General features: G+C 42.0%; 1 protein-coding gene and 1 pseudogene across 2 annotated transcripts in view; both read right to left on the bottom strand.

Moving 5' to 3' along the window:
* LOC132661716 (guanine nucleotide-binding protein G(I)/G(S)/G(O) subunit gamma-10 pseudogene) overlaps nucleotides 1–12,205 on the bottom strand; it is a 108,806-nt pseudogene extending 96,601 nt beyond the window's left edge. The window contains exon 1 of the transcript XR_013554637.2: nucleotides 12,123–12,205. The product of XR_013554637.2 is annotated as a guanine nucleotide-binding protein G(I)/G(S)/G(O) subunit gamma-10 pseudogene (transcript). The remainder of the gene's footprint in view (nucleotides 1–12,122) is intronic.
* MCFD2 (multiple coagulation factor deficiency 2, ER cargo receptor complex subunit) overlaps nucleotides 1–12,227 on the bottom strand; it is a 34,486-nt gene extending 22,259 nt beyond the window's left edge. The window contains exon 1 of the mRNA XM_078444433.1: nucleotides 12,123–12,227. The gene's annotated coding sequence lies outside the window, so the exon portion shown is untranslated. The remainder of the gene's footprint in view (nucleotides 1–12,122) is intronic.
* Between the last annotated feature and the right edge of the window lie 3,920 nt (nucleotides 12,228–16,147).

Here is a 16,147-nt window from a genome sequence, read left to right as displayed (position 1 = left end):
TAAAAAGAGCTGAACCGTAAGATACAGACCATGTTAAAATTGAGTTCATATTTGAATGAACATGAATGAATGTGAACCCTAAAACCTGGCTGGTAGGGGAAGGCTTACAGCGTAGGTGGGAGCTGGACTGAGCTCCTGGTGTTGAGTCATGAAACTGGGATTCCTACAGCCCATTAGCTAAACACATACAATAAACTATAGGCTGCAGTCTGTCTACTCACATTATCGAAGTCTCTTAATAAAGAGGACATTTTCTATGGTGATCACTTCTACCTTCCTAATAAGATTTTATTTGTAAAACTTCAATTGGCATGTTACTTTTCAGCGTCATAGTCACTGTATGAGCAGAGGTGGTTAACCTTTCTGGAGTTTTTCCAGCAAGTGTTTGCTACAAGAATTAGCTCAAATCCTCTGCTTAGTCATCAAGTGGTTCATTATTTTTTGAGTGATTAGAAGTGTTCCCAGGGTTTGCCATACACTCAAGGACCATGCCTGACATGGAGAAAGCTAAAATGAAAAGAGACTTCTTTTGACAGTGTATTCTTTTTCAAAAAGGGTAGAGTTTTAACAATAGAAACTGATTGTTCTGGAACAATATTTTATTTTAGGAACTGCCATATATTCACAGAACAATTTGTATGAACTTCTCTGTACTGAGTGATGGCTCATCCTTTACTATAAGGAGGTAGAGTGGGGGAAATGGAGGATAAAGTGGCTCATTTTATTTTTTATTTATTCATTTATTTTTAATGTTTATTTATTTTTGAGAGACGAGAGAGAGCACAAGCAGGGGAGGGGCAGAGAAAGACAGGGAGACACAGAATCCAAAGCAGGCTCCAGGCTCTGAGTTGTCAGCACAGAACCCGACGCGGAGCTGGAACCCACGAACTGTGAGATCATGACCTGAGCCAAAGTCAGATGTGTAACCAACTGAGCCACCCAGGCGCCCCTAAAGTGGGTCATTTTAGATGCTATCCTAGGGGAATATTACCAGGCTTGTCAAGATCAAGCCTAAAGCAAACAATCCTCTCCCTCCAAGTTCAATGAATTTATTGTAAACCACTTTGTCTTTTTCTTGCAAAGTCCATATAAAATTGCTCCAAATCTGCTCCGAATGTTTCTTAAAAAGCTCACATACCCTTTATCGTTTATAATCAAAACTTTCCCCCCAGTGTTCTAAGTGGCTTGGGAAGCCCAATCCAGAGGCTGTCTGGAGCATCTCCTATCTACACGTGCAAGCTGCCGTCGGCCATACACAGTATCTGTGTGACTGCTGGTGCCATGTACAAGGTAAGTATGGGTATGGGGCAGAGCCAAAGGAACTGCAGTCTTTTGGGGGGCAGGCAGCAGAGGGCCGGACAGCCCCAGGGGCTCAGAGCCAGGCACAGAGGCTGCAGCTCCAAGGCCACAGCCCTACTTGCAGGAGGCAAGCAGTACTGGCCTAGAAGCCTCTGCACACCTTTCTCTCCCTGCCGACTCAGCTTGGCTCGGGCTTGCCCAGGGCTCAGCTCATTATCTTGTTATCTTTACAACTTTATTCCCACTGCTTACAAGCAAATCCTTCCCAAGTTTCTTAGTTGATCTTCAGAAAGAAGACACTGGTTGAGCCCATCTTTTTGTCCCATGCTGTCTGGAGCAGCTAATTAATTAGTCCATGGGTAGCCTGGCCTCCCTGGGGGCAAGAGCTTTGGTCTGTGGTCACTAGTATCTAAAGGGATAGGGCATGCAATGAGGCTTAGGCACAGTTTGGGGCTATGAGTGAGTGATCTAGATTCTCTTAACATGCGCTTCAGATCAGGCCTGAAGCATCTCTCATGGTGGCCTCCAGGAGTCCCTTGGGGAAGTTACTCCTTCCACCTTTATTCCCCTAGGGCCAAGTATGAACTGGGGCCCAGGAAGGGGATAGGCCTCTTTCAGTCCACTCTGGAGCCCATTTGTTTTAGCCTGCCTGGGCAAAGCTTATGAAGATTTTATTGGGATATCAAAATGGACACTTGGGCAAAGGGAGCCCTGGTGATGAGTAAGTGTCCTATCCTAATGCAAAATTTGCTCAATCTTATTTAAAAACAAAGAAAGGCTTGGGGCCCCTGGATAGCTCAGTCAGTTAAGCCTCTTGACTTCAGCTCACGTCATGATATCATGGGTCACAGGTTCAAGCCCTGAGTCAGGCTCTGTACTGACAGCGTACCACCTGCTTGGGATTCTCTCTCTCCTTCTCTCTCTGCCCCTCTACATCTTGCATGATCACTCTCTCTCTCAAAATAAATAAAATAAAATGAGATAATAACAATTGGGCTTAATCACTACTTTTTTGCCTAGGAGACTAGCCAAAATGTAAATATCCAGTGTTATGAAAATACATATGGGGAAAAAAGGACTCTGATGCACAATAGAATGCAGATCAAAAGCTTTGGGATGGCACACACCCTCCAACCCAGCAATTTCATTTGTAGTGGAGAGCTGAAAATGTACAGTACTCCTGTTGTGAAACGAATATAGTCCTTTGATTGTCTGTGACTGATTTCCTCCAAAGCACCCATCTTGATAGGAAGCGAGAGAAAACTAAATTCAGTCCACGCCACTAAAACCCAGTTTAATTCAATACATAAAGGGACCATTTAGGTGCTCAGTCTATCAAGGTAATTGTCTGGTCTCTCATCAATTCTCCCACTTCAACATAGGTTTAGGCACATAGGGGGCGGGAAGGCTTACATGTCCTATGGCATTAGGGAAAAGGCTCTTTGGAGTTCATATATAGTACAATCCCATTTCTGCTATTAAAAAAAAAAAGTACAAGTGTCAAAGTGTGTCAAAGAAAAAAAGTCTGGAGAGGTAAAAAGCAAAGTCTTATCTTAGTTATCTCTGGGAGGTAGAATTGCACTGAGCTACTACTATCTTTTACATTTATCTGTTTTGGTTTAATTTTGTAAGAAGAATGCATTAATTTCATAATCAGAAAAAACCAAAAATGATGTTTCATTCTGATAAAAAGCAAACAAATCCAACAGATGTTAACTTGGATTTTGACTGAAGTGTCAAGATATAATAGTGATTGAGCATCAAAGTAAGGTGTGAGCAGACCACAAATATTTCAAAGGCGATTTTCAAAATCTGGTTACCTGTCTCTTGGTCCTTGGCCTAAGGAATCCCTAACCCAGAGAGAGGAAATACAAGAGTCAGAAGAGGGGAGATTCGGGGGGGGGGGGGATTTTGTGGGGAGGATTTCCCTGGGAAAATGTGAGGGATCACCTACTCCCTCCCCTCCAGTCTAGTGAGAAAGGCTTCAAGGGGACAGACTACTCAGGCAGCTTGAGGTGTGGTCATTGCTGTAGGGCATATACGATGGCCTGTTGCTGGTTGGCTCAGGAAGGCTAAGCAGCCTTGGCTGAGAGAAAAGGGCCTGGGTGAGAATTGCTCAACCAGCTGGGTGCAGGTCAAATGAGACAGGAGTCCTGGGGACAATTTGAGGTGGAGGCAGAGGTTAAGTCTCCCTGGGGTGGAGCCCAACCAAGAGGGTAGCCAGTGAGGACAAGTAGGTCCCAGCAGTTAAAGGCTGGGAGGCAAGTCCTATGGCGAGACTGTGGGGAGCAGGAGGCAGGGGGACCCTACTGAAGGAGAAGGAGCGGAGTCAGAGAAGCCCAGCAGGGAAGTCTCCCAGGACTTCACAGAAACCCTCAGGATCAGTGTTAAATATCTGCCAGGGGACCTGTGGCCTATGGGTCGCCAGGTGTAGGACCCATAAAGCCAGGACTATCCCCCTTCCCTCTCCTCTTTTCCCCATTTCAACCTTAAAGGTCAGAAACAGCAGCAAGATTAAGGAGAAGTGAATAAGAAAGAGAAGTAGCTCCCTCCCAGGCTACCTGCTATGGGCCCTAGCTTTGGGAGAGTGGGAGAGAAATCTTATCTATGAATGAAAATTTAAATATTGATTAGTATATTGGGCTGAACCCTTTTAATTATTTAATTAAGTCTGCATTCGTGACTTAAAGTGATTCCCTGCACTTTTACACTAAAGATGTCGAGAAAAAGTTATGAGCTTGGCAGGATTTTTATACATGGTCATGGAAAAGACCATCCTAACCCTCACTGGAAGGGATTAAAAGCAGTGGAAGACAAAAATAAAGTGGCTTTGGTGGATATAACCCATAAATCCTGCATGTTCAGTATACTGGTTATACAACATTCCTTTCTTAAAAGCCACTCTGCCTTGAGTTTCTAGATGCACTACAGCAGAACAACCCAGATGTTGGCTAGAAGCTCCTTATTCCTTGGAGGCCTGGGTATAATGGGATCAGATCCAGCCAATTCCACAGGCTGGAGAAGTGGAGCTTGCCCAATAACTTCTGCTCATTCTCAGAGACTTCCTCACCTGAAGTCTCCTCAGCCTCTTATTTCTGAGTCTGTTTTCCTTTCCATTCTTTCCCCTTATCAGCCTGGATGCAGAAATGAGTATCTCTTAGCATTCCCTCTATAGAAGAATCTCTTCACACAAAGAATAGTTGGGAGTTGTGAAGACTTTCCTGAAGGTTTTCCATCTTCTCAGAGTGGGGCAGTGTTAGGTGGTCAGGGAAGTTGCTTTACTTAAAGTTCACAACACTTACAGAGTGATTGCTGTTATTCAGGTGCAATGCTAAATGCTAGAGATACAGAGTACATGATGTCCACTGGCCTCAAGATACTTACAGTCTAGTTGGGGAGACACTGTAAGAGAATATGGTAAATGCCTGGTAGAGCCCAGGTTGCCATGGGAGCACACGGGGGGAGGCGAGGGCAGAGGACATCTAAACAGGCCTGAGGTGAGGACGGACGTGGGAAGTCAAGGAAGACTTCCCTTTATAATAAAATAGCAGATTAGATAAAGAATCAAATAGAATTCAAGAATGGAAAAATATAGTTAGAGATGTTAAAAACTCAAGAGATGGGTTCAACAGTTTAGATGCATGAGAAGAGAGTCAATGAATTAGAAAACATAGCAGAAAAGGGGTGCCTGGGTGGCTCATTCAGTTAAGTGTTAGACTTCAGCTCAGGTCATGATCTCACAGTTCGTGGGTTTGAGCCCTGCATTGGGCTCTGTGCTGACAGCTCAGAGCCTGGAGTTTGCTTCAGATTCCGTATCTCCCTCTCTCTCTGATTCTCCCCCTCTGGTGCTCTGTCTCTCTTTCTCGAAAAAAAAGTTAAAAATAAAAAATATATATATAGCAGAAAAAAACTATCTAGAATAAAGAGACAACATAGAAAATCCAAAAGCAAGGGTAAGAGATACAGAGAATACAGTGAGAAGATCTTGCTTATATCTAGTTGGTGACCCAGAAGAAGAGAGAAGGAGCTGAGATAACATTTGAAGAGATAATAGCCAAAAATTTTCCAGAACTGATGAAAGACTTTAAAATTCAGATCACAAAGAGCAACAATCCCAAGCATAATTAATTATTTAAGAAATATATTCTTGGCACATTAAATAAATCTTCAGAAAACAAAAGAAAAAGAAAAAAATTAAAGACAGGTAGGGGTGGGGAAAAGATTGTTTTCAAAGGAGCAACAGTTAGATAACTGACTTCTCAATAACAAAAGTGGAAACCAGAAAACAGTGTAGTATCTTGAAAGGCTAAAAGCAAACTGCTAGTCTAAAATTGTATATCCTTGGTGCTCCTGGCTGGCTCAGTCAGGAGAGCATGTGACTCTTGATCTTGGGGTTGCAAGTTCAGGCCCCACAGTGGGTGTAGAGATGAAATAAATAAACTTAAAAAAAAATTTTTTTTAATAATAAAATTCTACATCCAGCTAAAATCTCCTTCTTTCATAAATATGAGAAGATATGTAGTTTGTCCACTAGCAAAACACTGCATTAGTTTTCTATTCCTATGCAATAAATTACTACAAACTTAGCAGCTTAAAATAATACCCATTTATTTTCTCACAGTTCTGTATATCAGAAGTCCAGGTAAGGATCAATTAGGCTCCCTGCTCAGAGTATGACAAGGCTGAAATCAAGGTGTTGGGTAGGGCTGGGGTCTCATCAGAGGCTTGAGGTTCTCTTCCTAAGATCGTATGGTTGAAAGTGAGGTCTAAAAAAAGTCTAAGATTTAAAATTATATGAAGTATATTCTCTGATACAATGAAATTACGAGAAGAAAACTCAGAAAACTCCAGTTACATGGAAATTAAGAAACACTTCTAAATAACACATAGGTCAAATATGTATCACAAAGGAAATTAGAAAATAGTTTGAATCGAGTGTTAACAAAATTTCTGTGTATCGATTCCTATGGGATGTAGCTGACAAAGGGAAATTTGTACCCTTAAATGCACACATGTTAGAAAATAAGAAAGACTGAAAATTCATGAGCAAAGATTCAGTCTCAAAAAGTAAGAAAGGGGTGTCTGGGTGGCTCAGTCACTTGGGCGTCCGACTTTGGCTCAGGTCATGATCTCGTGGTTAGCAAGTTCAAGCCCTGCATCAGACTCTGTGCTGACAGCTCAGAGCCTGAAGCCTGCTTCGGATTCTGTGTCTCCCTCTCTCTCTCTGCCCCTCCCCTGTTCCTGCTCTCTCTCTCTCTCTCTGAAATAAATAAACATTAAAAATAATTTTTTTTTCTAAAAGTAATAAAAAGAAGATATGGGATACTATATTATCATTCACAAAGATTCACTAATCCATCTCTGGCATTGGCATCAGACTTAGCTATATCTCTTGCTCTAGTCAATGAGAAGTATATAGAAGTATGATGTGTCACATCTAGACAAAAGTTTTAAGAGCCAACATATGTTCACCATACTGTCTCTTTTCCCTCTGTCATGATGACTGCCAATGTTCTAGACAGTGGCTGTTCTGTCAGCTCAAGTCCCAGAGTGAAGACAATGAGAAGAAGCCAGTCAACCTGACTGGAACAGGTAGAAAAAAAATGAGAAATGTTGTGAAAAGTCCTGAGATTTTATTTTCTGGATTGTTTGTTACTGCAGTATAACCCAACCTATCCTGACCATTACAGAAGTACAAACGAAACCCAAAAACATAAGATAAATCAAATAATAAGGATAACAGCAAAAATTACAGAAAGGGAAAATAACATGCCATACAGAAGATCAACAAAACCAAAAGTTGGTTCTTTGAAAGGAACAATAAAAATGATAAAACCTTACAAATTATCAAGAAGATTAAGAAGAGAGAATGCACGAATAACAAATGCCAGGAATAAAAAAGCAGGTATCACTATGAATTCCACAAACATTAAAAAGATAACAAGAGGGTTTTATGAGGGCTCCTGGGTGGCTCAGTTGGTTAAAGTATCTGACTTCAGGTCAGGTCATGGTCTCATGGTTTGTGAGTTCAGGCCCCAAGTTGGGCTCTCTACTGTTAGTACAGAAGCCTGCTTTGGATCCTCTTTCCCCCTCTCTCTCTGACCCTTCCTGCTTGTTCTCACTCTCAAAATAAATAAATAAACTTAAAAAAAAAAAGAGGGTTTATGAATAATTTATACTTAAAGTGTGAAAAGCTAGATGAAATGAATATATTCCTAGAAAAATACAACTTTCTGAAAATTGATCAAGGAGGAAATAGAAATTTTAAGTCCTGTGATTTTTAAATAAATTGAATCAGTACTTTAAAAACTTCCCATCAGGGCGCCTGGGTGGCTCAGTCAGTTAAGCAACCAACTCTTGATTTCAGCCCAGGTCATGACCTCACGATTCTTGAGTTCAAGCCCCATATCCAGCTCTGTGCTGACAATGCAGAGCCAGCTTGGGATTCTCTCTCTCCCTTCTCTCTGCCCCTCTGCCCCTCCCTCCCTCTCCCTCTCTCTCTCTCAAAATAAATAAATAAACTTTAAAAAAATAAAATAAAAAAATAAAAACTTTCCATAAATAGTTAAGGGGAAAATAATGCTTACTGTATACAAACTCTCTGGAGAACAGAAAAAAAAAAAAGTGGTATACCCTCCAATTCATTTATAAGGCTAGCTTAACTCTGATACCGAAAGCCAATGAAGATAGTTTCAGAAGAGAAAGTTTAGGCAATCTCACTCACGAACACAGACACAAAAATTCTAAATAAAGTAGTACAGCAAGCAATATATAAAAAGGAAAATACATTATAACCAATGTGGTAGACAATATAATGGCTCCCAAAGAGGTTTATATCCTAATCCTCAAAACCTGTGAATATGTCATCTTACATGGCAAAAGGGACTTTGCAAAGTTGACTGAATTAAGGCCGCTGACATGGGCAGATTATCCTGGATTATCCTGTGAGCCCAATGTAATCATCAAAGTCCTCATAAGAGGGAGGCAGGAGGGTCAGAGTCAGAGAGAAGATGTGACCCTGAAAGCGGCGATTGGAGTAATGGCCTTTGAAGATGGAGGAAGGGGCCACCAGCCAAGGAATGCAACTAGCCTCTAAAAGCAGGAAAAGGCTAGGAACAATATTCTCCCCTAGAGCCTCCAGAAGAAATACAGATCCGCCAATACCTTGATTTATCCCACAAGACCCACTCGAGACTTCTGACCCCAAGAATTGGGGGATAATAAAGGTGCGGTATTTTAAGCCACTATGTATTTGGGGATTTGTTACGGAAGCAACAGGAAACAAATACAACTGAGTTGATCTTATTCTAGAAATGCAAGGATGGTTTAACATTGGAAAATCAAAATAGTTCACCATATAAATAAATTTGAAGGAGAAAAATCATATGGTCAGCTCAATAAATGAAAAAAAATTTGTAAAATTCAATTTCAATCACCATTAAATAAAACACAAACTTTGAACATTGTAAGATTCAAAAGGGTCTTTTTAAATTGGATATCCTTTATCAGAGGATGAAGCAAGATCAATATGTCATACACTTGCACTCATATAACATGGTATGTCAATAATACTTCAATAAGAAGGAGGAAGGGGGCACCTGGGTGGTTCAGTTGGTTGAGCATCCAACTCTTGATTTCGGCTCAGGTCATGATCTCACGGTTCATGGGATCAAGCCCTGCGTTGGGCTCTGCACTAACAGGGCAGAATCTGCTTGGGATTTTTTCTCTCCCTCTCTCTCTGCCCCTCTTCCACTCATGTTCTCTCTTTCTCTCTCTCAAAATAAATAAATAAACCTTAAAAAAAAAAAAAAAGGAAGGGAGAAGGAAAGAAGGAAAGAAGAGAGGAAGTTAGTTGGGGGGGGTGGAGGAAAGAAAGCAATGAAGTAACTGCCATAAAAAGCCAGCAGTTACATTTAAGAGGAAGAAGACTGTACTTGGGAAGGGATATATTGGGGACTTCTGGGATGCTGGTAAAACCATATTTCTTTCTAGTTGATAGTTAATGAAAGTGCTTCATAATAATTATGTTTTATGTAATTTCCTTTAATTGTGTTATTTTTTTGCTATTCAGCAAAAATGCTATTAAAACAAAAATTTTTTTAAAAGGTAGAGAAGAAAGGAAAAAAGATTTAAAAGCAGAGAGAGCAAAGCTATGTTTTAAGGCCTAAAACTGCTATAATCATTAAAGGGCAGACGCACAAGTTGGCCTTAGGAGTGGTGGAGCTTAAAATCAGGCCACCTAACCTGAGCTGAAAGGCTCTCAGTGTTCCTGGGTTGGACTGACTTCTCTCCTCCAGGATAGCAGTATCTGGGCAAAGAACCAGCACTGGCAAAGGCTGGGAGAAAGTGTGAACCCCCACTCTTGGGTAGGCACCATTGTAGCAGTCCTGCAAGATGACACAGAAAACACCGAGGAGAAGCAGGAGTCACCTGGGACCCCAGGAGAACAGAATGGACCCAGATGATGGAAGGGAAGTCAATGCATGGAGAAACGTGCTAGTATCTCAATCATGAAATTGGGTGGAGGGGAGGGAGGGATAGGAGACATCCCAGAGCTCTCATCTCCCAGGCCTGGGGAAACCTTTAACATTATAGGATTCCGAAATTAACATAATAAATAATTACTGAGTGCCCACTATGCACAAGCACAAAGAATTCATGGTTTTGAAGCTTGCCTTTGTAGGGCCTCATCCCTCACCTAATGATTACCTGCAGTTTTTCTGGCAGCTGTCAAAGGGAAAAACTGACCATACAGCCAGCCCTTGGCAGAGTTTTCATGGCAACATTCTAGGAGGGCTGGTTCAGTTGGCCAGTTCACAGTACTAATCATTAAGTACGACACGAGACACCATGGGCCAGAAATGCTATGAGCCAACAACCAAGGTCATAAGTAAAGGCTGATTTCCAAATGCAAGGCCTGTGGGCCATGGGACTACAAGAAGATTGGGCAGGCTCTGTATCATACACACTGATGATCTGAGTGCATGAAAGCACTCTTGGCTATGAATAAAAGGTTTAATTGTATTCAAATTTAGGGTTTTTAGGGTTCCTGTTGGGAACACAGGGTCCTGCGGGGGCCCTGAACAGCAAATACAAGAGAGAAGAGAGGAACAGAAGGTGGGAAGGACATCCCCCACCAGGCTTTTCCCATGCCTGGATGGCCTAATTACTCCCAGCACTGTGACAATTAGTATAAATAAGAGTGATTTGATGGAGTGAGGGGATGTGGTAATAATCATACATAATCCCTCTCTGTATTAGTACACAGGAAGAATCGTTCCAATTTCAGTATACGTGCTGCCGAAGCGAGCACAGTACACAGGAAGAATCAAAACCACCTGCACCCTGCTTACTGTTGATGTTAACATGACCTTTTTATTATATGAAACTCTTGCTCGGGATGATAAAAGTTGTAAATAACTATTGTTTTTGCAGAAATTTCAAGAAGTAACCTTGAATGAATTTTGCAACTTTTCAATAGATTGCATCCAACCACTGTTTATCTTCTAAGACTCCTTGAAACTCTTGTTTCAAAACCCTCACCTCGCGCTGTCCACCCATCCTGAACTATTGTTATCGTGATTCTTGCCCAGTCCTTATCAAGCTCATTAGAAAAGCTGCCTTAAAATAGACCCAATATTTTATAAATATCTTGACGTAGCCTCCCCAATACAGATGCTACTATGACTCTGCACAGTTGTGTTTTCCTTCCTGCGATCAGAACTCAGCTTTGCATTCTCACAAAGTTGTTTGGACGATATTTTCAGGGAGCAGCATTCAATTATGAGGCCCACTGAGACCTCCTTGCCAATGTGGCCAAGACCCTGACTCAGAAAGTGTGCTCCTCTGAGGTCCTCAAGCCCCTCAGGAGTCTTTTAGACCACAGCAATGAGAGATGTAAGTCTTGCACTGGGCTTGAGCTCCCCAAGTACAGAGTCTATTTGTCTCTAGTGATAAGGAACCCCTTTTGGGAATCCTTTGATTATCTGACCATATTTGAAAATCTTTTCTCTTGGTAGATATCTGCCTTATTATGAACAATACCACTATTGTCTATGTCCATCCTGGTCATTTCCGGTTGTGCCTCAATCAGAGCAAAGTTTATAGTGGAAAAGACAGATACAGGACCCAAGAAGTATGTCCCTAACCTGGCCCTGGGACAAATTCTGTCTTGGGCCACTTATAAGAACTCTCCTCAGACTTGTCTTGAGGTTCAGCAAAGATGTCTCCACACCTTCTATCTTCCAGGAAGTATAAATTCATCAGAGTTGTGGCTGGGTAAGGTCTAGCTGTGAGGCTGGGGGGACTTGAGCCAGAGGATGCCATTCCCAGGCTCTCAAGGCTTTGTCTTGGTATAAAACTCAGTCCATGCCATCCATGTATTTATGCTCTATCCAAATTTGTGCACTTATCTTCCTAAATAGCATCATTCCATCAAGGATAATTTAGAATTACAGTGGCCACTATGAGGAAGTTCTGATATGAACAGTTATTCACTGGAGAGGTGCCACAGAATGTAAAGGCAGCACAATTCTAAGCATCCAATGGTCTTATTATTTTTTATTAGCATGAGGAAGCATCCAAAAGAAATCAGATTCAAAAATTGCTTCCTTAACAGATTGCTTGGCCAAAGTAAAAGAAAAATGTGAACATGTTAAAACTATTTTTTAGATCTCCCAAACCACAACTCAAGCCTACGATCTTCTTCCCCCATGCTATGCACCTCCCATCTCCTGCTACCCCTCTACCTCTTCCCCTGATGAGGATCCCCTCTACCTCTGCCCCTCCCTTCTGGCCAGCCAGGTACCCCAAATCTCACTTACCTCTTTAAAGTAAACCTCCTGCAGAACAGAGAAAACCTCTTATGGTAGATTTTAAGCTCTGGTTTCACTCTCAGCTGAAAGCCATTGTCAGAGACTCTGTCATTGCCTAGACGAGAGAGAAAACATTGCAGAGGAACTTAGAATCATTTGAGAGACATATAGCCCAGGGCAGCCATATATGCACCAATTCCTTCTAGATGCAAGGAGTTCAATGAAAAAGTCAGAATGGGAAGACTCTCAAGGGTAACTTAAATAGCCTTCATTTGCATAGGAAATCCTTGGGGTTTATAAAAGCTGGAGAGTTGGTCAAGGTCTTTTGGAGGCTATCCTCTTGTCTTTCGGGTAAAAATAGACTGTGCTCTGGTTCAGTTCTTCAAACCAAAAAGGGAGAAGTCTGATGGAGACTTAAGGCAAGGTTCATACCTAGTGGCTGCACGCAGGAGTTGATCCTGAAGCAGACATGACCCTGGCTCCTCTCTTATCTTTTTGTGAATGGCCTTGAACCATACATAGAGGAGCCATATTATGCAAGTAAAAAGTAGAATGGGAAATAACCCCAAGCCCAGACCCCCAAAACCTTGCTGAATATTTGGAAAGAGTTCTAGAACTAAGCAACCAAACAACAACAAAGATACCAATGAAGGTGTTTAGTTTCTCGTTCGACTCTTTTTTTTTTTAATTTTTTAAATGTTTTTAAAGAGAGAGAGAGAGAGAGAGAGATGGAGTGATTTTTGAGAGAGAGAGAGAGATGGAGTACAAGCAGGGGAGGAACAGAGAGAGGAGGAGACACAAAATCTGCGAAGCAGAGCCCAACATGGGCTGAGCCCAACATGGGGCTTGAACTCGTGAACCATGAGATCATGACCTGAGCCAAAGTTGGAAGCTTAACTGACCGAGCCACCCAGGCGCCCTTCTCATTCTACTCTTAAACCCACTAGGAAACATTTCTTTAAAAATTAAAGGACAACCTTACAAATGTTTTATTGATATAGCATAATAATACCAATCTTAAACCCAACCACTATTATACAACCTCTTCCTTGGAGTCAACAAACTACTCTGGTCACACATCTAATCTCACCATGCTTTCCCCAGGCCCCAGCCCATAACCATCAGCCTCAACCCTTTAACCAAGGAATGTTCTTTTAACTTTTGGGACACCACACTCATTAACTTAATAGCAAGGGATTTACTGTGCGACTGTCACTGCTACATTAAATGCTCTCCTGATGGTCTCTTCCTTCTGGTCCCCAAGGACCTCCCTATTCATAACAAGATCCTGACTCATTTGGATATGATTTACCAGTACCTTTGTGTGTAAACCAAGCAGAGACTGAAGCTCTCTTAACAGCAAAAATCCTACTGATATTCTACTGGAGCAAAACCCATCAAGGTTCAATTTCTACCCAAACTTGCATAACAGCATCTAATATAAGGTGATAAAGAAGGAGTAAAACTAATAATCAAAAGCCTTTTTAAAAAAAAATAAAAGACTTAAAGAGAAAGGAGTCTCATACCTTGTCCCAGCCCCTGTAACATGCTCCTATCCTCTCAGTTGAAAAACCCAGTGGGCAGGAATATAGATTTGTTTAGGATCCCAGGGCCACAAATAAATTAGTCACTCGCTGCTTCCCTTTAAGATCAAACTCAAATACACTACTATTCTTTTTTTTTTCAATATATGAAGTTTATTGTCAAATTGGTTTCCATACAACACTCAGTGCTCATCCCAAAAGGTGCCCTCCTCAATACCCATCACCCACCCACCCCTCCCTCCCACCCCCCATCAACCCTCAGTTTGTTCTCAGTTTTTAAGAGTCTCTTATACTTTGGCTCTCTTCCACCCTAACCTCTTTTTTTTTTCCTTCCCCTCCCCCATGGGTTTCTGTTAAGTTTCTCAGGATCCACCTAAGAGTGAAACCATATGGTATCTGTCTTTCTCTGTATGGCTTATTTCACTTAGCATCACACTCTCCAGTTCCATCCATGTTGCTACAAAGGGCCATATTTCATTCTTTCTCATTGCCACGTAGTACTCCATTGTGTATATAAACCACGATTTCTTTATTCCATTCATCAGTTGATGGACATTTAGGCTCTTTCCATAATTTGGCTATTGTTGAGAGTGCTGCTATAAACATTGGGGTACAAGTGCCCCTATGCATCAGTACTCCTGTATCCCTTGGGTAAATTCCTAGCAGTGCTATTGTTGGGTCATAGGGTAGGTCTATTTTTAATTTTTTGAGGAACCTCCACACTGTTTTCCAGAGTGGCTTCACCAATTTGCATTCCCACCAACAGTGCAAGTCAAATACACTACCATTCTATTTGCAAGTCCTAAAGAGACTGACTACGTGTTTCACAGTTGTAGATCCATACTTGTGCTTCCTTTGCTGTGTGTCTGTAAATGAAAAGTCAATACTTGTTTGTCTTCTCCAGGGAAAATCCAAAATAGTACCTGGACCACTGTGCCTCAGTTTACTGAGGTCCCCTCCTACATTTCACAAATCCTCAATCAGAACCTCAAGGGCCTTACACTGCCCTGTAATTCTATTCTTATTCAATATGTGGACAGACAATCTTTTGTTGTGTTCCAAAGATGAGGTGAGCTCCAAGGCTGATTCATCTACTGCTTACTGCTCAGAGACAGCAGAAGGGCTCCATAGAAAAGCTGACAATTTGTCAAAGGAAGTGCACTACCCAAGACAAAAGATATCTCATGGAGGGAAATCCCTTACTCCAGACAACCAGCTGTGCAAGGTGTTTGTGGCCCATATCTAAGACAGTTATGAGGATCCCCGGGTCTCACTGGCTACTGCAGGCCATACATCCTGAACTTTTCTGAAATCTCCACTCCATTATTCAACCCACTCAAGTCCTTGCTAACCACACCTTTTCTCTCGGAATCCAAACATGAACAGACTTTTTGTGAGTTCAGATTAGCTCTTCAACACCCTCCCATTCTGGGCCTAACCAAATACCATAAACCTTCAACCTATAAGTACATGAGAGATCTCTTCAAGCCCTTAACTTCGTGGGAATCGAGACCAATAGCTTGTGATCTAGTGGCAAGAGCCTCCCCACCTAGTCAGAGGCAGCAGCTGAACTAGTGGAATATTCTGTCAGCTTGGTGGTAGAGGTCCTTTGTCCGGTTCCATCTTTGTTGCTCTGTAAAATTACGTATTTCTTAGTAGGTCGGTTTACCTCCTGTGAACTTCAGTACTTTCTCTGAGATGCTGGGACTGTCAGGCAGTGCTCTCCCTCAGTCTGGTAGGCAATCAACCCAGCTTCTCACGATCAGCAAGTTATTTTTATAGCATTTTCCAGCCGGCAAATAATGGCAATCTTTATTAGAACTTGTCCTAAACTCTCATCTGAGAGATTTCAGATTATTAAAAAAGAAAAACAATCACCATCTGAGAGATTTCTGATTATTAAAAAATAAAAGCAACTGCCACACTTTCTACACGCCTTTTATTTTGGCAAACATTACTAATACAATCATGGCTGCTCTTTGCTCTTGTTCCTATAGTCTCTTACTCCCCTGAAAAAAATGCTGGTCACTAGCAGGTTAGGGGCTTGTCTCTGCCAGAAAAGAACCACAAAGGTATCAGGAATGTGGCTGCAGTGTTAAGGAACAGCTCGTTAGAAGTTCTAACCACAATACTGTGTTCCTCTCTCCCCCGTGCCATGCCCACACAAATCTTGGTGCTTGAGTCAAAGGAACAAGCAACAATTCTTCAGTTAGTTCCCTGGAGTCCTGCAACCTGGGGGCAGGGTTGGCAACGATTAGGGAGAAAAAAGGGAGGAGGGGAGGTTTATTTATTTCCATCAGGGCTGCCTTCCTGTCCTCAACTCTGCTGTCCTCTGCCTGCTCCAACGCTGACCCTGGGGCATATCACAGGGTGTTCTCAGGCCATCCTCATCTAAAGAACAGGGACAGCTCTCTCCAAGTGAAAGGCGGTTCCAGTGACCAACAAGGGTAGCCAAAGGCTAACCAAATGCCAGCTACAGGGGGTAACAAG

The sequence above is a fragment of the Panthera onca genome, chromosome A3, assembly GCF_046562875.1.
Source record: "Panthera onca isolate mPanOnc1 chromosome A3, mPanOnc1 haplotype 2, whole genome shotgun sequence".
In the NCBI taxonomy this organism is placed as follows: Eukaryota; Metazoa; Chordata; class Mammalia; order Carnivora; family Felidae; genus Panthera; species Panthera onca.
Note: the sequence above shows the minus strand (reverse complement) of the source record. Positions and strands in the feature narration are given on the sequence as shown.